Raw genomic sequence first — 19,287 nt, 5'->3', positions numbered from 1 at the left:
AATGCAGATTAAAGCGTACTATTTTCTCTTTTATTGTTTTTTATTTCTCCTGGTTTTCCCCTTTTGTTCTGCTTCTTCTTTCACAACCTGACTAATGTGGAAATATGTTTAATGATTACACAAGTATAACCTTTATATATATTTAATGTTAATACATAACATATTAATATAAATACATAATACATTTATATGTGTGTATATATGTACATATAAATATATGATATATATCCTTTTGTATGCCAACTTGGGAAGGGTGGAGGGAAAAATTTAGAAATCAAAAGTGAATACTGAAAAATAGCAATAAATAATTTTTTAAAAAATGAAATACCATCCTTAATATTTGCAGGCATGTGAAGCATATTTCATTAGGATATACATCAAGGGAATTTCACCTTGTTTTAAAGGCAAACATTTCTTGACTACACAATCACAAAGGACTTTATTTTTATTCCTCAAACTAAAAAGAACTAAAATGTAAATTAACTATTTTTTAATTAACAACTAAACCATCCTCAAAAAATACAAATTTTCGGCAAAGCACTTCATTTAATCAGATCCTTCTCTTTTCACTAAACGAAAACAACAATCTTTTCAGTCTTATCTTCTTGGCTAAAATAAGCAACCTTCCAACTGTACCATGCCCCCTAACCTCATTCTATGTCATACAGGGTCAGTGGTAGAATCGAAAGTTTGTTGGCCATTCTTTTAAATTTCTGACATTTTTGCCTTCCTTGCTGATACCAACCAGAGCCCCAGTGTCACACCCAATTATTGCCTGAGGCATAAAAAACAAATCAGCCAGAGGAATCAAAAATGGCAAAATATCTACTTGATTTTTTCCGGACCCATAGTGGGCTGGAGTCCCAGACAGGCAAGGGGACTTCTTCTGATAGGGGGGCAAATAGCACACCTGACCCCAACTGGGGCTGATAAGGCAGCTCCCTAGAACCAAGCACCTACGTGCATCTCCTCCTTCCTGCACCACAGCTTAGCAGGAATCATCAAATGGAAAGCAGAAGAAACGAAGGGAGCCCCTGTCACTGGGATTCCTGACTAGGAAAGCAGGTGGTACAGAGGAGAGGATCACCAAAGTCCTCCCCAACCCCAGAAAGGGAACCTGCCTGACTACTGTCTTCGTCCCAATGGTCCAGGAATTCAAATAGTTGGAGAAACTGCCAACCCAGCCTATTTCACCTGTTACCTTTGGACAGGACCAGCCCTAAACCGATCTGTCTTCCTGTTCCCTGCCTGTCCCTCCAATGACACCTGCTTCCCCCACCTATGACATCTAGTACTTTCAGGTTCTCTCCCTCAGGCTCCATATCAACACCAGCTCTCAAGAAAGGGTCTGAGAGTCATTACTGCTAAGGTATAAATGATTCTTGACAACTTATTAAACCTCCTAGTACCATTTTCAATAGCAACAGAGTGCCTAGCACACAGGTGACAAACTAATAAAAGCGTTTAGTGATTAAAGAAGGTCTAGGACAATATTTATTACCTCAGATATCAATATATTTAAGTACTGAATATGATAAATAAAGTAAACATGAAACTTCAATAAGAAGAAGCAAATAAACTCTCTAAGATATCACTGAGACTTAGTAGGACGGAAATTATGCGTGGAATATAGCAATGGACGGATAGGACCGAATCAGAGAATCTCAGATTTAGAAAACAGCGAAGATGAATAGTGAAGAATCGGCTTCTGAGACAACTGAGACAAATATTAACAGTAATACGGAAGAATGTCCAAAGGCAATAGTAATAAGAGAAATGAAAATAAAGATGGCTGTGAAATTTCACCTCAACACCTCATGAATGGGCAAAGATGGCAAAAGATGGCAATAGTCGGTGCTGGAGGGGTTCTGGAACAACAGGCACAGTCTGTTGGTGAGCTATAAGTTACTTCAGTTATTCTGGAAAGCCATCTGGAACTAAGCTAAGAATGTCTAAAGTGTCAAAATGATAATAAAATGTCTCTGAGTTTGGCTCAGAGATCCCACTATTTATACACACATATACATGTACATGTATGTATGTGTGTGTAGTGTGTGTGTATGTCTATATACATACACATACATTGTTGCTGTTCATCCTTCGCTCTGGAAGAGGACCATGACATCAGGGAGGTGATGCCATGACATGCAAGTGAACTGTATTTGAGTGAGGGAGGGCTGTGCAAAGTCACCACAGAGCCACCTGGGTCCAGTGGCAAGATATAGATCAGGATGACTGGAGATGGATTAGAATGCACATATACTCAAGCAGCTCAAAAACAGAAAGTCCCCATATATACCAAAATATTTATAAAAACATTTTTTGTAGCAGCAAAGAATTGAAAACAAATTAGCTGCCCATAGATTGGGGATTGACTAAATAAACTGTGGTGCAGAAATATAGTGGGATATTACTATGCACGAGAAATGATGATTATGAAGAATACAGGGAGGAATAAGAAGACTTATTTAGATGAACTGACCAAAGTAAGGACAGCCAGGAATCTACAATGACGAAAGCATCGTAAGTGAAAAGAAGAACAAAAATCAAAACTGAGTAACTTGTAAATTACAAACGAGCCAGCAGGATCCCAAAGAAAAGTTAGGAGAATGTACCTCTTCCCCTTCTTTGCAAAGGTGGTAGGTAGGCAATGGAGGTGCAGTTAGGGCATACTGTTGGAACTGGTTAACGAGGAGGCCCTTCTCACCAAGGTCAAGCTCATGATCCCATAACCTCCTGCTTTCTCCAGTTGATTGCCCCCACCACCACGCTCCCCCTCTCCCTTTCTAATCTTCAACTGCTCCCTCTGAATGAGTGGTGACATAGACAAACTGGGGCTTGGGAAATGACTTTGATTACATTAAATTAAATTACTGTAATCATTAAATGACCACCCATTTAAATGACAACCCTTTATCTTTTGTGGGGACTGTAAGAGCTGCATTCTTTATTCATTCAAGGTGCAGATATGGTACAGGGATTTCTTAACCTGACTAGAATTATCTATTTAGAGAACTTAACCCTGCCGGGCATCAGAATAAGCAGTATACCCAATAATTTGTGCCAGGATGGAAACAACCTTAAGACTCTGGACTTATCTGACAATGCTATAAAAAAACTTCCCCGTTTCAATGGTTGCAGTACTTTGGAGGAAATTTCATCACAACATAATCAGATCCATGAAATTAAAGAAAGCACCTTCCAAGGATTTAACTTCCCTACGTAACCTAGATATGAACAGAAACCTGATCTGGGAAGTTCACAACGAAGCATTCATTAAGCTTGGGTCAATCACTAACCTAGACATCAGTTTCAATGAACTGACTTCATTTCCAGCAGAAGGACTGAATGGGTTAAACCAGCTTAAACTGACAAGCAACTTTCATCTGAAAGAAGCATCAGCAGGAAAGGACTTTGTGAATCTCAGGTCTTTGTGCCATACGCTTAGCAGCGCTGTGTGTTTTGGAATTCTTACACAAACTCAAACACAGACCTCCCAGACGACAGCACTTCCTCCAATTAGGAAAAAGTTGACCCAATAGATCTCACAGGCAGGACTGAGAAAGAACACATCCAGACAATTATCCACTGCACTCCTGCAACAGGTGCCTTTAAGCCCTGTGAATATCTGCTGGGGAGCTGGATGCTCCGTCTCACCATGTGGTTTATTTTCTTGGTTGCCAATTTGCTTGTCCTTATAATGACATTTGCAGCTTGTGCTCTGTGGCCTTCCTCCAAGTCGTTCACGGGCCTGGTTTCTGTGTCTAACTTACAGGAGTCTATGCTGGCATTTTAACTTTCCTGGATGGCGTCTCTTGGGGAAGGAAGATCTGCTGAATTTGGGATCTGGTGGGAGACCGGCAATGGTTACAAAGTTGCTGGCCTCCTTGAAGTGCTTCCCTCAGAAAGTGCCATATTTTTATCGATGCTAGCAGCTATTGAATGAAGCTTATCGCCAAGGAGATCCTGTAAAATAGGAAGAGTGACCATCTCAGAGGGTTCAAGGTGGCCACCGTGTTGGCATTTTTGTGTGCTGGGGGTGGCCCGGTGCTTGCCTTCTTCCACAGAGGGGAATGTTCTGCATCTTCCCCTCTGCTTGCCCTTCCCGACTAGTGAAACAGCTTCCTTAGGGTTTACTGTCACCCTAGTGCTCCTCAACTCATTAGCATTTCTCCTAACGGCTATTGTCTACACCAAACTACTGCAACCTGAAAAAACAGGGCCTGTGGGAGCACTACCAGGCTAGCGTGATTAAGCAGATCGCTGGGCTCATCTTCACCAACTGCATCTTTTTTTGCCCCACTGCATTTTCCCCATTTGCACCATCGATCACTGAGATTTCCATCAGCCCAGAGATCATGAAGTCTGCCACTTTGATATTTTTCCTGTTGCCTGCTTGCCTGTATCCAGTCCCGTATGTTTTCTTCAACCCCAAATTTAAGGAAGACTGGAAGTTACTACGGCCACACGTTACCAGGAAAAATGGGTCCACTGCCAGTTCCATCAGTGGCCAGGGTGCTTGTGTGACCCAGGATTTCTACCATGACTGTGACATGCATTTATACTTGCAGGGAAACCTGACCATGTGTGACTGCTTCAAAGGCTTCCTTCTAACAAAGCCAGTGTCAAGCAAACACTTAATTACACAGATGAGGAAGACTCATTTGTCTCAGACAGTTCAGACCAAGCGCCTGTGGGCCTGTCAGCTTCTATCAGAGTAGGGAACTATCTTTGGTCCACTATGCTTATAATATACCAAGAGTTAAAGACTGAAACCACTGTTAATTATTCTTTGTCACATACACCCCCACTCCCTTTTAAAAAGTAAAAGGATGATTTTTCTCAAGTGTTCACTATTCTGAAGTTTCATTAAGGAAGCGCTTCTGTTGTTCCTGCCTGGTGTCACTAGTAAAGAGAATGTGACAGGGTATTTCTCATACCATACATTTTCAAAGGACAGGGGCCTAAACTGTAATCAATGAAGATACTGTTTCCAAGCACTGACCTTTCTTTTATGTGGTTTCCTAACTTGAAAAGTTAGTTTTTTAAGATATCCAAATTGTATTTTGCTTCATCTGATTTGCAAGAGACAAGTTCATCAGCACTTCCCTGTTAAGCACAACGTTAAAACAAAAAAGCTATTATTAGAAAGTTAGTTTAAAATGTGGTTTCTTGTAAGGAAAAAAATTCCTTGCTAATTTTGTATAGTGTTTTCAGCATTAACTTCAGGACAATGTAGTGCAGAGCCAATAAGAGCATGTCTCCCAGACAGAACTGTGAAGGGATGAGGGAAAACTAGGACACTAACTGCATCTGCTTTTTGTTTTGGGTTTTTTAGGCAAATGGGGTTAAATGACTTGCCCAGGGTCACCCAGCTAGCAAGCATCTGGGGCAAAATTTGAACTCAGGTCCTCTTGACTCCAGTGCTGGTGCTCTATCCACTGTGCCACCCAGTTGCCCTAAGGTCATCCACTTCATCCCTATCCACTGACAGTCATCTTGACTTTTATCTTGCCACTGGACGGCAATGACTCTGAAGGACAGAGTGAGGCTGACAGCTCTAAGTAGCTCTGCCTCACTTAAATCCAATTCGCTCACATGTCAAGCCATCACTCTTGTGATGTCATCTTGGAAAACAAAGGACTGACAAAATAACAATAATCTGGCTTCCAATGTCATCACTTAAGCAAACCTGCCCTTACCAAAATCCACAAGGACCACTTAGCGGCCAACTCAGATGTCCTCACTTTTCTTGACCCCTACAGCATCTGACACTGTTGGCCATTGCTGCCACCATCCCTTTCTGAAGAGTCTCTCCTCTGTGGGTTTTCCTGACACTGCCTTCTACTGGCTCTCCTCCCACCTGTCCGACTGATCCTTTGTTGAATCTTCATCTACAACATGCCCTCTAACTGTGGGCATATCTCAAGGCTCTGTCCTGGGCATTTTTTTCTCTCTCTTCTCTCTCTTACTGACCTCATCAGTTCACATGAATTTAATTAGTATGTCTATGTAAATGAGTCCCAGATCTCTATTTCAAAAGCTTAATCCCTCTCCTTAGCTCAGGCCTCCATCTCCAGCTGTCTACTGGGCATTTCAAAATGGATGTCCCATGGATATCTCAAACTCAACAGGTCAAAAACTGAATTTATCTTTTCCCCCAAATTCTCCTCTCTTTTGAACCTCTCTGTCAAGACCCCAGTATCCTTCCAGTCACCCAGAAATGCCTCTCTCACTCACCCCACATATCCATTCACAGTTTATAAATCCGGGGGTTTCTTTTACCTTCACAACCATCTCCTCACTCTCACAGCCACCACCCAAACAAAGTTCTCATCTCCTAACAACTGGACTATTATTACAAGAGCCTCCTATTTGGTCTCCATCACTCGAGTCTCTTCTTTTTTCAATCAGCACAACTGATTTTTCTTAAAGTACAAACCTTACTCCCCTACTCAAACTCCAGTGGCTTCCTATTGCCTCAAAAATCAAACATAATCTCCTCCTTTTGGTATTTAAAGCCCTTCACAACCTGGTTCCAACAAGTTCTCCCAATGTTATCACACATTAGTACCCCTCTCTACACACTGCAGTCTCACCAAACTGGCCTTCTGGATGCTTCTCATAAACAAGCACACCATCCCCTGCCTCCCTGATATTGCGCTGGCTGGCCTGGCCTGGACTTCCTCCTCACCTTTCTCTGAGAAGTCACAATTTACTTCAATGCTCAGCTCAAGGACTGCCTTCTCAAAGAGATCTTCCCTAATCCCCCAAGCTTCAAGTCTTCTTCTACAAATCATAGTGAATCTATTCCATACACATTTCCATGTGCACAGGCATACCTCAGAGATATTGCGGGTTCAGTTCCAGACCACTGCAATAAAGTGAATATTGAAATAAAGCAAGTCAAATGAATTTTTTGGCTTCCTAGTCCATATAAAAATTAGGTTTACATTACTGTAGTCTATGAAGTATGCAATAGTATTACGTCTAAAAAAAAGCCCATGGACATACCTTAATTTAAAAACACTTTTTTTGGTAAAAAAAATGCTAACCATCATCTGAGCCTTCAGCTAGTCATAAACTTTTTGCTTAGTGGAAGGTCTTGCCTCAATGTTGATGGCTGCTGACTGATCAGGGTCATGGTTGCTGAAGAATGGGGTGGCCAAGACAATTTCTTAAAATAAGACAACAGTGAAGTTTGCCACATCGTTGACTCTTCCTTTCACTTGAACACTTAGAGGCCATTGTAGGGTTATTAATTGGCCTAATTTCAATATATTGTTGTATCTCAGGGAATAGGAAGGCTCAAAGAGAGGGAAAGAGACTGGAAACAAGCTGGGTCAATATTTATCGATAAATTTGCAGTCTTATATGGGCATAGTTTGTGGTACCCCAATACAATTACAATGTCAATGATTACAGATCACAGATCACCATAACGGATATAATTTAAAAAAGCTTGAAATGTTGAGAGAATTACCAAAATGTAGTACACAAAGACACAATGGGAGCATATCCTATTAGGAAAATGGCACTGACAAACTTACACAGGTTGCCACAAACCTTCAATCTGTTTAAAAAAAATGCAGCATCTGCACAGTGCTCTTATAAAACAAAGAGCACTAAAACAAGAGGTATGCCTGCACAGATGGGTCATCGCCCTTTGCCAGACTGCTAGAGAGAAGACTGCCAAGCTCTTGGAGAGGAGACCATTTTCACTTTTGTATTTGTGTCTCCCAGTGCTTGGCATACAGTGGGCACTTTAAAATCCTTATTAACAGACTGACGTGTTGGTTGGTTTTGCCAAACTGCTCTTCCTTTTCTTTTTTTTAAACAAGGGATAGATGACAGTTTTCTGGATGGGGTAGGAGGAAAGGATCTACTTAGAAATGAAGATGTTATAAAATCAGAAAGAGAGCAAAAAAAAAAAAATTAAAATAACCAGAGGGGCCCTCCCATACCACCAGGTCCAATTTTTCTGAACAAAAATTTCTTCTAAAATCTCTCAACAACTGGAGATTCAGACCGGGCTTAAGGACCTTATGGAGGAGGAGACTGCTACCTTCTGGGGCCAACCATCTTACTATGGGAGGACTCTAAATTGTAAGACTAAACTGGCCTCTTTGAAACTTTCCCCTTCATAGCTCCTGGATCTGCCCTTGGGGACCAAATGGAAGAAATTAAATCCCTCTTCCAAGTGACTGCTTTTCAAGTACTTGAAGACAGCTATTAGGTTCCCCTGGAGTAGTCTCCTAACTTGGTTAAAAGGAAACATATTTAGCGGAAGGGCCATTGTGAGGAGAAACAGATTTATGCCCTGGGGTGAGATGCCACTTCCTACTCTCCTTACCTGTATCACCTTAGACAAGTCGCATTAGCCCCCATGCTTCCGTTCCTCACTTACAAAATCTGGGGTTTGGACTAGGTATCTCTGAAGTAGGCTTTAGATGACCTAGATGACGACAGTGGAGAAGCCCGGGTCTTCCCTAAGAGATCTATGTCCCCTATGCTCAAGATCAACAGGACTTACTACAGGATTGGCCTAAGAAGTGAAGAAGGATTGAAACAAAGGGCCCGTTCTCCCCTTCGTCAGTAGACAACAAAGTTGAGGGAGTCAGCATCAGTATTGCTATCTTCCTTTTACAGATAACCTACCTGAACCTGTTTTCTTAGATGTTCCTGCTCACAATTATACAGCTAGGAAGTGTAAGGGCTGGCATTCAAACAATAACTCCTATTTTATAGTGCTTTTAGCAGTTTCCTCGTTCTAACCTTGTGAGGTGAGGTTGGTAGTACCAGGATTACTATCCCCATTTTACAAAAGAGAAACCTGAGGAGCAGAGAGGCTAGTGACCTGTCCACTGTCACAAAAATGGTAAGGCACACTTCTGAAGGGCTTGAAGGCATACTGAATGGAGAACTGGACTACAAGTCCATTTCTGCTAATATCATCCACCCCATTCAATCAACTCCAGTAGCTCCTGCCACCTCCAGGATCTAATACAAAATGCCCTGGTTTGGCATTCAAAGCTCTTCCTAACCCGGCCCTTTCCTGCTCTCTGGGCTTCTTCTACCTTACTCCCCTGTACATACTCTGCTGCTCTGTGGCACGGGCCTCCTGGCTGCTACTTGCACATGATACTCCACCTTCCATTTCCAGACCTTTTCCACCGGCTGTCCTCCATGCCTGGAATTCTCTCCTGCCTTATCTCCACCTCCTGGCTTCCTTCAAGGCTCACTTTCTCTCTCACCTGACTGCACTACTCTGGGACTTCTCTGCCTTTTCCACTGTGCTAAGTCAGTTCAAGTGACTCCATGTTTAAATTTTGCCTTACCTTTGGGTGTATGTGAAACCAGCCTACAGAGGATGGTGGTCTGGAAACACCTTGTTCCTTGCTACTTACACTGGGGAAAAGCTAAAGTGGTAAAAAAAAACAAACAAAAAACCATCTCTTCATATGGGCACTTAATGAGCATTATTTTTTGCCTTTTTATGGAAGTCATTTACTCCTGTCTATAAAAGCTATGAGCTGTGTGGCCAGCTGTTTGGAGCTGGCCACACCCCAACAGCTTGCTGCCTTGGTGTGCTAAAAAATTACCTCTGCCTCATTTCCTTTGTCTGCCTGGGATTACTTTATTGACCGGAACCAGATACCACCAAGCCCGGTAAGTACCTTCTTCCTCCCCCTTCCCTCTGCCTCTGCTTTTGTATACTGTCTTCCTCCACCCAACTGTGAGATCTGGGAGGGCAGGGACTCTTTCTTTTATTGGTATTTGTATCCCCAGTGCTTAGCGCAGTGCCTGACACAAGGTCAGGTACTTAGTAAATTTTTATTGACTTACTGCTAGTTCTTTCCTTCTGAGGCTTCTCCTAGTTTATACTATCTATACCTACATAGTTGTTTGTATGCTGCTTCCCCATTAGCCAGGTGAGCTCCTTGAGGGGAGGGGCTGTCTTCTGCATTTCTTTGTAATGCTTAGCACAGCGCCTGGAATAGAGTAGGCTCTTAATAAATGCTAGTTGACTGACTGGCTTTGGAGTCAGGAAGACCTGGGTTCAAATTCTACCTCAGACCACCTCTGTGATCCTGGGCTAGTCCCTTAGTCCCTTAACTTCTCTGGGTCTCACTGATAAAAAAGAAGGGTTGTGCTCTCATGTCTTTTCCAGCTCTTAGTCCAAGATCTTATAAAGGATTACAAGATTTTCTCTGCAAGCCCATGGCACTCTCCCCCACTCTACAACACTTGAGAGATGCCCACTTTGTCTCAGCTGAAAGAAGACAAAAAGGGAGCTTGTCCACACAGAAGCCAAAAGAGCCAAGGGAATTAGAAAGTTCCTCGAGGCCAGATGTGGTGGAAACAGTGGTAATACCAGTTCCCTAAATGGGAAAACATTCAAATCAAGATGCAGCCTGTTATTATTTTTTTTAAATAAATTTTAAATAATTTGAAATTAATGATTTATGTATGTATGATCATTCCTTAATTGAATGTTTATTTTTATGTTTATTAAATTTTATTTTTAAAAATTCATACTGATTTAAATGATTGCTGTGATCACTGATTTCTTTCCACCTAAAGTATTGATTCGAAAGTTTTCTTATATTCACCATCAAAATCTGGCTCCCTATAACTTATACCCATTGATCCCTTTTTTCGGTATTTTAGAGCTACATAAAATAAGTCTCTTCACTCTTCAAATATCTGTAGACAGTGATTATGTTCCCATGAAATCTTCCCTTTTCCAACCTAAGCTGCCCCCATTTTTTCAACACTTGCTCATATGACATGTTTTCCTGACCTTTCACCACCCTGGTCACCTGCCCTCAAGCATATAAAGTGGGTATCTTTCAGTGTCCCTCTAAAGATGTGGTATGCAGAAATAAACACAATATCCTAGAGGCCAGCCCAGCACAAGATTCTTGAGTATTTCCTTTCTTTGTATTTCTATTGTGAAGCCTAACAAAACTGAACAACTAGATGTCACAGTGGATAGAATGCTGAGCCTGAAGTCAGGAAGACTCATCATCTTCGAGTTCAAATCTGGCCTCAGACACTCACTAGCTGTGTGACCCTGGGCGAGTCACTTAACTGTTTACCTCAGTTTCCGCTTCTGTAAAATGAGCTGGAGAAGGAAATGGCAAAACACTCCAGTAGCTTCACCTAGAAAACCCCAAATGAGGTCTCAAAGAGTTAGACATGTCTGAACAACAAGAAATTTAATTTTTTTCACAGCTACATAATGACATACATAATCACAGTCCACTGAATGCCAGAGTCAGCCTTTCAATTCAATTTAACAAACACTTATTAAGCATCCACTGTATACAAAAATCCCTCCCCATTCCTGTAATTATGCAATTGCATTTTTGTACCACCTAAGTTCAGGATTTTACATTTGTTCCTCTTAAATTTTTAGCCTCATTGTTTTGGCCTGCTGGAAGCTTTAAAAATCCTCATGTTATACACAGCAATGTCTCCAAGCTTGAGTCATCTACAGCTTTGAAAAATATCATTCCTGTCTATTCCTTCAGCTAAGCTGAAGACTAAAACAAGACCAAGGACAGAAAACTGTGGTGTACCTACCGCCAGAGACCTCTCTGTGCACTGACACTGAACCATTAATCAGCACTCTTTGGGTACGGTAACTTGATTAGTGAAACCATCTATGTTATTATACATTCATTAATAAAAGCTCTTACCACCAGTGTGCCTCAAAGGCGCTCTCAATTTCCTTAGGCCTTATAGTTCCATTCCACTTACCGGGTTCTCTCACACCCCTCTCAGATGAAATGGCAAATAGGGAGTGCTTTCCTTCAATTTGACAAATATTTGCTGCCCCTACTGTGTGCAGGAGCACCTTTCTAGGCTCAGAGGACAGACGGATGGACAGACAGACAGACGGGCGGACAGACACACACACACACACACACACACACACACACACACACACACACACGCACAGGATAATCTCTGCCCTCTGGAAGGGACAACATATACAAAAGTGTCCCACAAGGAGAAATACACACACATTCATACATACACATAGAACTATAATATAAGGTATGGGAAGACGTAAGGGAAGTTTTCATGGAAGAAGGAAGCCTTAAAGGAAGCAAAGAATTCTGAAAAGAAGGAATAAGGAAGGTGTACATAGGCATGATTCACTGCAAAGGCAAGGAGATAGAAGATAGCATGTTGAGCTCAGCAAAGAGTTAACAGGCCAGTTTTGCTAAACATATGCTGATCATACAAAAGGAAATACTCTGAAATAAGTTTGCCTGGGAAGGCAGGCTAAAGGCAGGTTATAGAAGGGTTTATTTAAATGCTAGCCTGAGTTGGTGGTATTTTAATCTAGAAGTAAGAGGGAGCCACTGAAGCTTTTTGAGCAGGGAAGCGGTATGGTCAGACAAATGCCTCAGGAAACAGCCCAGGACCTGGACTAGGACATAAGCACACTATAGATAAGCAATGTGGTGGCACAACTGATAGGCCATGAAAAGGAGAGTGGACTCAAAAGTCAAACTCAAGATTGCAAATCTGGGTGACTAGAAAGACGGTGGCTCTCACAAGAGAATCAGGAAGTTGGAGGAGAGGCAAGTTTAAGGGCAAAATGATGAGTTCTGTTTGGCACATAGTTAATTTGAGGTGAACATCTCTCTAGGAGGTTGTCCAGCAGGCCACTGAGATTCTGGTTCAGGGGAGAGATTAGGGCTAGATATGTGCATCTGAGAGTCATCTGCAAAGTGACAATAATCGAATAATCCATGGAAATGGAAGGGTTCATCAAGAGACAAAATGTGTTGAAAGGGAAAAAAAGTGCCTAAGACAGAACTTTGGGAGACACAGAAGCCAGAAGCGTGATGAGGAACCAACAAAGGAAACAGAACAGGAGCCAGCCAGGTAGAAGAATGAAGAGTGAGTAGTAGTATCACAGAAACCAAAGGATACAAAAATATCCTTCCTGGCCAAAGTTTCAGAAAGGTCAAAGAGGATTAGTAGAGAGAAAAGGTCATAGCATTTAGCAATCAGATCACTGGCAACCTTCCTCCTTCCTCCCCAGAATCTGAGAGCACAAGTCACAACGACACCCCTGTGCCAAAGAGTGCAGGAGAGAGATGAAACCCCTGGGCCACTCGAGACTCTAGGTTTGGGAGCTCTGCACTTCACCCTAGATAAAGCTGACCTTTTATAGCTCTTGAAGCTTTGCAAAGGGCTTCATATGCATTATTTGATTGGATGCTCACAACTCTAACAGTAGACCTGTAACAGGTCTTAATATTCCCATTTTACTGAAGAAGCGTGGTGGTACACAGTAGGATCTGAACCAGTCTCTCCAAACTCCAAGGTCAGCACAGATTTTCCTCTAGGCCAGAGGGCCTTAAGGAGAAGGAAGCTCCTGAACAAGATGGGTTGGCAAAATTCCCTGGCCTCACCTTTAGGGGCTGCCCCTCCAAGTGGGGAGGAGCAGCACTGCCCTTCACCCTTTTCCTGAGTCATTACAAGGGATCATTTGAAAATAACAGGAAGTGCAGAGGTATTCACCAGGGCGGAATGCTGAGCTAGAAGTGGGTAAGACCGTGAGACAAGGAGGGAGAATGTACATATCACTAAAACAAAGTATGTGCTGGGGATGCTGACTCAGATGCCCTGTCTGCTTGACCTGGTCTGGAATGATCTGGCACCTTGTATAGGAGATGCCCCATTTCCCACACCCTGCCTCCTCCAAAAAGAAAACTGGCTGGAATGACACAGAAGGTAAGTCCTTAGCTCCCTTCCCCTGGAGCTCCTCATTAGGGCCACTCTCCCCTCTTCTTCTCTCCCTATGCCAGACTGAACTCAAGGACTAGAGATGAGGTACAGGTCCCACTGTCCTTCTGAGGTCCAGTTACCTGGTCCTTGGCCCAAGCTGGGCCTTTTCTGACCTGGGATTTCTTCCCTCCCATCCTCTTCTCCAAGTGCCCTCAGGGAGCCAAAGATACAACTCCTCACCCAGCCATTTGGTAGAACACCAAACAGATTAGGTGACCCCTAGCACCACAGGACTATCCACAGGGAGTAGTCTCCATGTTTGCCTTGCCCAATGGTACAATGGGACAAGTATATTGAAGCCTTTTTCTCCCTCCTGCTGAAAGCTATGATACAGTAGGCCTGGCTGAATGACAAGAGACACCAGGGTCCCGAAGCTCCAAAGTAGTTACCAAGCGACTAAGTTCCCAGAGACAAGACAAATCCCTATACCTGTCGCCATCAATCAACAAACATTTATAAGTAACTCACTCTGTGTCAGGCACTGTGCTAAGCATTGGCTACAGCCTCCCTCTCCTTGCAGGAACAGTTCTGCAAACTATTAACCCCTACTAATGGAGAATCTCAACCCAAGCTGGAAGCCATCTCCATGCACAGCCTAGAAAAGGCTCTCCATAGCAAATCCCCATGAGCTGCATCTCTCCAAGGACAGGGTTTCCCAGGGAAGGAGGCAGTTCTGCATCATTGTGTAGGACCCCTACAGTTTTTCTGAGGAAAGGCTCAGAATGAAGAGTTACATAGTCAGCTCCCTGCACTGGATCTCTATTTAGGTTATCTATGATTAGGACCAAGTAATCATCTCAATAAGTTGTCAATGTGAAACCAGGAAGGACGGCTACAGCCACAGTAATTTCTCTTCTCTGCTCCCCACCACAACCCACCTCCAAACAGCTGATCTCCACCCTGAAACTTATAAGAGGAGACCACCAACTATTTAATGGGATATCTTTGATACCAACAAGTATATTTCTACCCTGGACTCTGTCCAGCCAACATTGCCCAGCAGTCAAAACTTAAAGCCTACTTTGTCTTAGGCAAATGTTTCTCCCAAATCACACAGTCGCATTCATTAGTAACTAATGTTCATAAAGTTTTTTTACAGTATACAATTACATATATTACCCAGCTTGATTCTCACAGCAATTTAATTATGTAGGTACAAACATCATGGAGGTAACGTGGAGCAGTGGACAGAGAACTGGACTTAGCATCAGGAAGACCTAAGTTCAAATCCTACCTCGGATACTTGCAGGTCATTAACCTCTCTGTGCCTTGGTTTACTAACTATAAAATTGCTAGGTTAGACTCAATGGCCTCCAAGGTCCCTTCAAGCTCTAAATATATGCTCTCCTGATCATTATCCCCATTTTACAGGAAACTGAGGCTCAGAGAATTTAAGTGACTTGCCTACTTTACACAGCTGTTAAGTAGCAGTGCCAGAATTTGAAGCCAGGTTGCCTGACTCCGACCCCCTGTAGCAAGGAATCTACAGCTCTCTTCGGGAAGAGCTACCAATACTCAGAGGACACACAATTTCTCCATGGCTCCAAAGTCACCTAGGCAGCAACTCTGAGGGAGGAGGCTAGCCGGACTGAAGGTAGAGCCCTCACTGTTCATTTGTTGAGAGGGAAAAGTGGCTGCTCTGTTTGAGTTTGGAAAGACCAGCAGAAGAGGAATGAGGTCCTCTGAGAAGGAAAACAGGGTGCCCAGGTTTCTGAAGAGCCCTTCCCCTTGGGTGACTAGCTTCATTTCCAGAGGAAGGGAGTGGATGGATAAATGCATCTTATCTACTAGCCTCATTTAATGTTTTTTTTTTCATTATGCATTTATATATACTCCTTGGTGTCAAAGTAAGAGGAGGAGCTCTGTCTTCCTAGACAGGTTCCACTTCCATATACTGGCAGGGAGTGAAGGCTGAAACCCAGGGTGGGTAAGTCAGGGAAAGGTGGCTGACACAAATCTTCACCAAGTCCTCCAAGAAAAAGAAGAGGAAGATTTGTCTAGGCTATTCACAATCTCTGTACCCTCCACAGTCTAAAAGTCCCCTGCATGGGCATACATACAAACACACAAAACACAAACACGCTCACAAAATATAGCCCCTTGCAAACTCGTATATACGTGACCCTGTGTACACCCCTGCATTCATGCATGCATGCGAACTCTCACACACACACATACCCCAACACTCCACACACAACCCTGTGTGCACACAAACATACAAATACATAGTTATCAACATCAGGGGCCTCAGGGAGCTTTACTTTATCACCCACCCTAAGACTTACTGTGTCAGGAGATGGCTGGGCCCCCTCTGGAAGAGAATTCTCTTCCCCCATCCCTTTACTTGAGGTATTCCCAGTTACTGCTGCTGAAGCTTTCTCCCGACTGGCTTTCCAAGCGCTCTCACTCCCTCTACCAAAACCACAAGTTTGTTTGTCAGGTTGCTGGTCCCAGAAGCAATTAGCAGGGGAGCTACATACAACAGAAGGCAGAACATCTGAAGGCCCTGGGGACCTTGTCATCCTCCCAAAGTTGGGGTGGAAGGAAGGCTCAGTGATATGGTTAAAGGATCTTAAACAGGGAAAACTACCCCCAGGCCAGCTCCCCAGAGGAGGGGTCCAGCCACCTCAGCCAAGCCTGAAGCCACTTTAAGTGTATGAGCTAAGGAAGCTCTGAGAAACTTCAGAAGAAGAGCCACATGGTGAGCCTGGATCTAAAAGGACTCCAGCTTGGAAATCCTGCCCATTTCGCTGACCTCCATCCACTCTTCTCCCTGAGACGTTCCCAGGAATGCAAAAGAAGGCTTAGGCTGCAGGGCACAGATGAGGGGCTGAGGATCCAAGAGCTCCTGGAGAGGTAGAAGCAACCATTAGGGGAACCAGGAAGGTGGAAGATGCCTCTGAACCACCCCTCCACAGACACCCCTCATACACAATCATGCTATTTATAAGCAATTATACCTGCACATAAACACATTCATTCCATTCTAGCACACACAAACAAGAAAAAAATTCCCCAAACTTCCTTGGTACCAACACAGACCTTAATAATTCTGTCCTTCACAACCTCGGCTCTCCTTTGGCTGATATGTAATGGCCTCAGGACAAGGGTAGGGGAGTAACAACATTCTGTGGGCTCTAGCCAGATAAGGTTTGGAGACTGCAGTAATCTTAGGACTGGAGCTCTGCAGAAAAGCTAGATACCTGAGAACTGGTTTGGGCCCCGCCCCTCTCCCCTTCCCCACCCCAGTAAGCCAGCCAGCTCAACCTCCCAGTCCAATGCCCTGAGGCAAAAGGCCCCGGATCCGGATGGGGACAGTGCCAAAGATGCAGCAGGAGACCTCTAGGGTTCTGTTTCCCTCACAAGGCCAGACTCAACCTACAGGCAAACTGGAGGAGTAGATGAGGTCTCTTCCTTCCTGCCCTGGGCTCAGGACTATAGTTCATCATCTGCTGCCCCTGTCCACATAAAACTATAAATGCCACAGACTTCAGGAAGATATTCCGCCCCACAGTTCTATGCAGATTCAGAGCCTAACAGCCACCGAAATCAACTCAACTACTGAAAGAAATAGGGACAAGACTCGGTCCTATTTTAAAACTAAGAGAATATAAGAGTGGAGAGAGCACTGAATTTGGAGTTGAAAGAACTGAATGAAAATCACAGCTCAGCAACTTACTTCCCTGGGTGAGCTGGGGTAACTCACTTAACTTTCCTGGACCTGTTTTCTCACCCGTAAAATGAGAAGGTTGAATTAAATGATTTCCAAGGTTTCTTCCAGCTCTAAATCTCTGATCTATGCTCCACACACACTCCTCACCCCCTCACACAAAAAAGAAGACACAGAGAGAAGCCATCAGTCCAAGTTTTGAGAAGAACCCCAAGCTCCATCCTATAAATTAGGGGAAGATTCCTGACAACCATCCCAGGCTATTTCCTCCTGGACTGTGTTTAGTTTCTGGGCCCCTTCAAACACCTGCCCTTAAGAGCAATGGATAGGGGCTGAGGCAAGAATACTGGAGGCCCTAGGGACTAAGAGCACCCTCTTTCAGGGGAACAAACCAATCTAGCTCTCCTCAGTGGTGAGTTTGTGAATACAGCTGTTCAGGGGAGAACTCTTTCCCTCTCCATCCCTCTCCCATTTGGAGAGTTGCAAAAATAGTAGAGCAAGAAGAAAAGCTTCATTGTGCTTGGGGTTTAGAGAAGAAGATCCCAAAGGAAGAATGGAGGTGGAGGGGAGGGTCTTATACCATTAGAGGGTGGAAATGAGAACTTACCTAAGAGAAGACAGTCCAAATATGACTAGGCTAGAACTGCACAGGACCCAATACAGGGCTCAGAACCACAGAGCATTAAGTGGGAAGGGCATCAAGTTTTGGGACATGTTGGGGTAGAAGACTGGGAATCAGGAGGCACATACTAGCTTCTGTCACCTGGACAAAGTCGCTCCTCTTTCTGAGCTTCAGGTTCCACACCTGTCAAATGAGGAGCTGGACTACGTGAACTAAGGCCTCTTTCCAACTCTAAAATTCTGCCTGGAACTTCGGATTAAATAGGAATCCAGTGAGTGGAAACTGGGGACCAGTGAAAAGAGAAGGAGAAAAAGTTTAGAGAAGGGTGGGTCTTAGGGATTCTTTCCTTCAACCCAGAGAAGGAGAGATATGAGATTTCTTTTCTTTTTCAATCCTATGTTCAAGGGTGACCAGAGAATAGGGCAAAGGAACCCAAGGAAATGTACCAGCCCTCCTTCCTGGGCCTGCCTCTTCTCCATGCCTGCCTAGAGACAAGAAAGTCTAATAGACAGGAAGTTGAAATATAAGCAACTCAAAGACCAAGGACCCAGAACAGCCGCCCAACCACCCAGAACAGGAAGTGGGGTTGTTGGGGCAAAGTAAGAGTCATAGTTTTTTGTTTCCCTCTCCTTTTGTCTCTATCGTTCCTCCTCATTTTTCCCCTATCTTTTTCTTCCCATTTCCCAATCTGTCTTTCCTATTCCTTCCCTCCTTCTCTTTCTCCCTCCCTCTCCACCCCCCACTCTCCCTGTCCCTGATTTCCCCCATCTTGGTATCTCTCTGTCCCCATCCCCGCCTCTCCCACACCCCACCCCTCTCTCCCTCCAGTTATGTAAAAAGCCTGGGAACACAGAGATCTTTGTTGTCAAATCAAATCCATACAGAGCCAGAAGCAGCCAGTGCAGCTGTTTCCCCTTGGCACAGCTGAGGGGTCTTATCAAGGAGACCCCCATGAAGGGCAGGGGGGCATTGACCCCATCTCTCCTTCACCTGAAACTTAGACTCAAGAGAGAAAAATCCAGGTTGAGTTCCTGGTTGGTGGCCTGAAACAAACACATTGACCACAAACCTGGACTGGATTTACGTGGCCACGATGACACATATATGGGCATAAGGCACAATTCAGAACCATGGAAAGGCACATACAAGGCTAGAGTCATACAGTTAGTAACCATAAAGA

The 19,287-nt window shown here is 43.7% G+C and overlaps 1 protein-coding gene and 1 pseudogene across 2 annotated transcripts in view; one reads left to right on the top strand and one right to left on the bottom strand.

The window, feature by feature from the left end:
- Positions 1-19,287, bottom strand: part of ST3GAL4 (ST3 beta-galactoside alpha-2,3-sialyltransferase 4) — a 43,216-nt gene that overhangs the window by 13,496 nt on the left and 10,433 nt on the right. The window lies entirely within an intron of this gene.
- On the top strand, positions 2,887-4,773 carry LOC118836846 (annotated as a pseudogene).

The sequence above is a fragment of the Trichosurus vulpecula genome, chromosome 2, assembly GCF_011100635.1.
Source record: "Trichosurus vulpecula isolate mTriVul1 chromosome 2, mTriVul1.pri, whole genome shotgun sequence".
Taxonomy (NCBI): domain Eukaryota; kingdom Metazoa; phylum Chordata; class Mammalia; order Diprotodontia; family Phalangeridae; genus Trichosurus; species Trichosurus vulpecula.
Note: the sequence above shows the minus strand (reverse complement) of the source record. Positions and strands in the feature narration are given on the sequence as shown.